Genomic DNA, 6,231 nt, shown 5'->3' with positions numbered 1-6,231 from the left:
TAATACTTCTTTCGGAATGTTTCCGCGTTGTGCCCGTATGCGTTTAGCAGTTCCTTCGTGGTCATGGTTTTGGCAAATCGTGAGGGCTTTCCCATGTACGAAGTCCAACAAGATTTCGGACCACTCCTTCTCCTGGACCTTAAACTTTGCAAGTTTAATTTCAAAGCGTTTCAGATAGTCGCCGATGTCGTCCTTGTCTTCCGCAAAAGGTTGGATTTTCTTCTTCATCCATGCGGCGCTACTATGGCTTTCTATGTTGACACTATTGTTGTTGTTTCCTTCGGTGGGCACACTTACACCAGCCTCTATCCTCATCTGTTCTACTTGAATTCTCACTTTTCTGTCCGCCTCTTCTTTTTTCTCCCTCTCGATGCGTTCCGCCTCTTCTTTCTTCTCCCTCTCTACCCGTTCCGCCTCTCTAACCTTTTCCCTTTCCAATTTTTCTGCCTCTCTAACCTTTTCCCGCTCTATGCGATCTGCTTCTTCTTTTTCTTTTTCTCTGCCTCTAGCTTTCTCTCTCTCCAAGCGTTCTGCTTCTCTACTTCTTTCATTCTCCAAGCGCTCTGCTTCTGCCGCCACCATCTGCTGTACATAAGCAGTTAGTTCTTTGCCGCGCAGTTCTAGTTCTGTCTTAGCTTCATGAATTAGCTTTTTTCTAAATTCTTCCAGGTCGTAACCTGAAGTAGCTGCCATATTACCTTTGTTACTTTACCTCGCTTTTTATTTAAATTATCTTACACACAGGCCTAATGGCTTCTATTACCTATGTTCTATAAATCAAATTACCTTTTGAGCGTAACCTCGCTCCGCGGCTACCTAATACCTCTTGATTCAAATAAATTAAATTCGTCACTCTACCCTTGGCGTCTAAACTACCAAATCCGACTTATAATAACTTCTGTACTTTCCAAGATACACTTAGTATCCTTGGTACCAGTGTGTAGGCTACACTCTGACCCGACTGAATACGCTGTGCGACACACGCACACTCAACCAACTACGTGTTACTCACACGAGTCGCCGGTAAATAGACCAACCTGTCTATTTACAAATACTAAAATTACTAATGGGCAATCAGGCTTCACCTCGATTGTTTCCCAGATCTAGTCTAGATTACGCTAGATCTTAGTTACTTCTTACCTGCTTTCACAGCCAGGAGTGTATATAACTTACTCATACAAATAAACTATGAAAATTAACCTAAATACGATAAACACCAAACTATAGATCTAGTTCTAATGAATGAGACTTTCGTCTGACAGTAAGACTTAAGACTGGAGTATTACAAACAATTAATACACAACGTTGCTACAACAAAAAAATGCTTAACTAAATGATTCACATTCACATACAGGACGAATTAACAGCTAAACGTATATCTGGACCTCTTGCTAGATTACACCTAATTTTAAGGATATCCCCAATCCACCACGATTTAACCTGGTAGTGATAATCTAGCGAGTGGTCACTTCCCTACAGACTCTAATTAATCTAAGGAGAAAGTAGTTAAATAACACTTGACTTATCTGTCTAAGAAGCGGCGATAACTCCACAGTCAGTCTCGGGTCCACTCTTCCTACGCTAATGTCTGTCCCGGCGGCAAGGCTCACGGCGATGTCTTCCCTAGCGGTGAGATAAAGACAGCGAACGTTTCGGCCTCCAAGGTTCTTCGGTACTGGTCTGCAACGGCTCCGGTTCTTCGGTGGTACGGCGTCTGGTTCTGGTTCACGGTGATCTGTCGTCTGGCTCCGGTTCGTCGGTGACGTAGAGTCTGGTTCCGGTTGCTGGTACGGTGCTCCCAGGTGGTCGTCTGTACAAAGTGAAACTGGAACGGTCCAACAGTTGACACAGCGACAAAGTCAAAGTCCAGTGCTAGAATACCGGCTATCTGGCTATCTAACGTGTAGCACAGATTCAGCCGAGACGTAGATCAAATTAGCACTACTGTACTTCAGTGCCGTAGGCAGTAAGATGGCTCCTACGTCAACAGTTCTTTGGCGTGACCTCAACGGTCGATCTTGGCCTTGCAAAGGTGACCTTAACGTTCGTTCTTAAGATGCCGGGCAGGCGATATCTCTTCAATACGGCTTCGACAGGACGGTTTTCTTCCCTTCCACAAACTGTAGCCTTCTCGATACAGAACTACAGGCTTCAATACGATGCCCCAACGTATGGGCGTTTACAAATTACAAATGTAGATCTAGATCTATATTTCGTTACCTCCTAGGTCTACGAGTCCAGGATCTCACTGGCTTTCCTTCGCCGACGTGGCTGTATGATCAGGGTCTAGCTGCAGACTAGGCCGATGACGTAACTTCTGCCTCCTCCTAACAGAGGGCTTCTATCCTTCTGGATGTTGATGCCAGTGAGCTCCGAGTCTGGGGTCGCCACGTTGTTAAAGCCTCCGCGCGGTGAGATTCTCTCTGAAAGCTTCAGCATTGATCCACCTGGGAGTCGGAAGCACATGATAGAGCATCATGGCATCGCGCTGAGAAATCGGTGCACAAATTGATGAGGACAAGAAAACAGTGCTGGCAGAAGAAAAGCGCCAGAGAAAAACAAATCAAGGCCATGACACTAGCTTCAGCTGGAATAAGCTGCCCAGTATGCAGCCGAACATTTAAGGCTGATATTAGTCTTACCAGCCACATGAAGAGGCACAAAACCCAGTGCAAAGCCCTCAGCCCCCTGCATGATCATCATCGAACCGCAATAGTAGTTATAGTTATTGTAGAATTAGAAAAACTAGAACCATGAATACTAATAATTTCAGAAAACAAACGTCTTTTAGCTCTTTTATTTATTTGTTTATGGCGAGGAACCACCTATCATCGTCATGCATGAGGATTTGGCTAGGGTGTAATATCTTTAATCCTAAAGCAACATATGAATGTTAAACGTAGATCATAAGAGTGAAACAATATCTTGTTTTTTTCCATTATTAAGACACTAGACACATGTGCTTGTACTAAGAGTTAAGTTCTCTTGGAACTCTAGCCCCCCAAAGAAGCTCCATCGGCTTGTCTAAACAACTAAATGATTGCTTTGGAATATATTGTGTGTTTGTCATTTATTCCACTTATCAAAGACAATTTCCCCACTTGTAAATTTTACGATGTCATTTTTTATGAGTTGAAACATCCAGTTATCTCACATCTAGGTCACATTGCGATCCCACAAGTTTCAAGTAAAAGTTTCCCATAACATGTCAGTATTGAAATTTGCATGTGACAAACTGACACCATAATCCTTGCTTGAAGTCTGTTCACACGATCATTTTGAAAGTTTATTTAGAAGTAATTCTTATCAGATAATTAAAGATAAATTGCTGAATAATAAAATGTCATTGAAGAGACGTTTCAGGTTGACTTAAATCCGATCTAACGAGATTAACTTTATCCATACTTCCGTTGAGTATTTCAGTTCATTGAGGCCTAAGGTTTCACCACTTTTCCCTATAAAGTAAAGTAAAGTTTCCCTTTCAGACCTTGTGGTCCATACGGCAGTTGATGTAAAGGTCATCTGTTTCTGTGGCCCACGGTTAACCAGGGAGTCATGTGACCAGCACAACGACCAACCGCTTTTACTTTTCCCCAACTAATGTCAGGTACCCACTAGAGCTGGATACTAGATACATAAACTTCGAAGCTCAGAATGCAGAAATACGCATGGCGCTGTGGCAGAACCCCTGACACTGATGGGGGAGCTTTGAGCGCTCCCCCCCCAGACCCCCTTGTTTGATGGGATTGAGAAACTACTGCATCACTAATACTATCCCCAGAATATTTTTTTTCTAGTATACAAAACAATTAACTACAAACACTGTTTTAGAAAACAAATACAGGACTAAACGGACTTCCTTGAATGAATATTCATTGCGCAAATTAGGATTCTAAAATAAAAAGTATAAACATTATAAAGGCAATGTCTTTGATTGAACATTAAGAAACTAGAACAGACACAAAATAGAGCAGTGCGATTCATAACAAACGAATATTCACATTTGACTAGAGTAACACCTTTAGTAAAATCACTAAATTTAGAAAGCCTTCAGGACAGAAGACTCAAAAGTAAAGTAGCAATAATACATAAAACACTGAACCATAATCTTCAAATACAAAAACAAAATTTAATAAAATACTCTGAAAGACACAAAGATAAAGGCACATTCCTCGTCCCATATGCTAGGACAAATTTGTACAAATACTCCTTCTTCCCTAGTGCTATTAGAGCATGGAATGGGCTGCCTGAGCTAGCCAGGAAAACCAGTGACTTGGCAGAATTTACGTCATTGGTTAATATGCATGACTAAATGCATGACGCGTAGGACGTAATCATCTTCTTTTTTGAAGTAACGTCTGTATTACATAAGATAAGATAAGAGGATTAAAGATTATTTCAGTGTTTCACGTGACTGCGCCAAATCGGTGGCCACCTGCATGTTAATGTGAAATCGGGCTACAAATGGCTAAGATTATACATCTTCTAGGTCTTTTCTTTCTCATTACATTCTTAAAACCTTCCTAGACCCACTGTTGAACCTCACAGCTCTCTTCCAGGTCCCAATCAGGATTGGGGGGGGGGGGGGGGGAAAGAAGCGAATTTTTTTTTTCATTTTTGAGTGCGCCACCTGCAAAAGTTTGAGAAACACTGGATTAAAGGCTCCACAAATTTCTGTTTAGATCGTAAAGCTTAGTAGCGAATCTGTGTACTAAGGAAAGTGCTATAAGGAACTGTATCAAGTACTGTTTGGAATAAGAATCTGATTCGAGCCTACCTTTTGTGATAAGGTACTTCTGGACCAAGAAACTGAGTTGAATAGCCAGGACCCACAGTCTGAGAAACCTAAAAAAAACTGCTTTTAAATAATCATAACCTCTTCCAAAGAGTGTTCACTCTAACCAATCCCCTACCTCCTTTAAAATTTTACTAGCAAAAGGTGGCACGGGAGAGAACAAAAAAGTCAAGATCAAAATTAATATTTACACTTTTATCTCCCTTACTTGATAAAAACAAACTTGTCTTGAGTGTTTTTTCATTAGCACAGCTGTACACGTTAAAACAAGTGCGAAGCTAAAACAACCAATAATGCAAACATATTACATGTATTGTGGGAACACCTGGGGCCAAATTCTTAATACGAGAAAATGGTGAATAGGTGAATTATTATTTTATAGCATTTCTAGTAGTATCATAGTAACTACCCACCTTTCCACTGTTCCACAAGTGTAGTGTATCGTGCTGACGAGGGGTGGGAAGGCGGCAATACTTCTTCTTTGCATTGTAGTCTGCTTTCAAATCCATTTATGAATATTAATCAATCATGTTCCGGGTGTCCATTTAGAGTTGAAGATACTCTACCTCCCAGCCCAAACCTCCCGCAGGAGGAGTGAACCAAAACAAACTAGGAACCTCATTAACGACCAGATGTAGCCTACATCCCTAAAATACATTTCAAATTGATTCCTGTAAACAAAATGGCAATAGGTCACTATGCTGGCCACATTACAGTCTCGTGTACCGAGGGCCACAGAAACAGATGACCTTTACATCACCTGCCATACAGATCACAAGTCTGAAAGGGGGAACATGAACACATCTAGTGTTATCAAAGCATTCAGATGGTGCACATATATAAAATAAATTTTGGTGAAAGTGAATGCAGTCATTCGAATCAACAGCTTTTTTTCAGAAAAAAAAATGAAAAGTTGATCCTGAATTATATGATTTACTGGCGGTTGTCCTGCCCCCAGGCAAGCGTCTATATTTCTATACTTTCTAATTCAATTCAGAATGTGTTCTAACCTAAACAGCGCCCCATTGATTACTTCGCGTGTAAAATATTAGCTAAAATTACTGCACTACATGTGTGTGAGTTGTCGTTGATCTTTTCTAGACTTACAGTATCACGAATTTATTTCAGTTCTGCTTCATCGAAAAGATACATTTGCGACATATGCGGATGAGGAGGTGTCATAATTATAGTTCAAAGACTTCAAACACAGTTTGATGTACTTGAGTTTAATTCTATAAACTTGAACGTGGAACAATGAATGTATATACAGTATAAATACTAAGTGGATACATGATACAATAACAATGATCGATAAAACGTATCAACTATTTACTTCAAGACTCGCGACTACTATGTCTAACTAAATATTCCAAGCTCTCCTTATCTCTAAATAAGCTCCTACCTCTTACATTCTCCTTCATAAAACCATCTAGAAC

The sequence above is a fragment of the Biomphalaria glabrata genome, chromosome 6 (genome assembly GCF_947242115.1).
Source record: "Biomphalaria glabrata chromosome 6, xgBioGlab47.1, whole genome shotgun sequence".
Taxonomy (NCBI): Eukaryota; Metazoa; Mollusca; class Gastropoda; family Planorbidae; genus Biomphalaria; species Biomphalaria glabrata.
Note: the sequence above shows the minus strand (reverse complement) of the source record.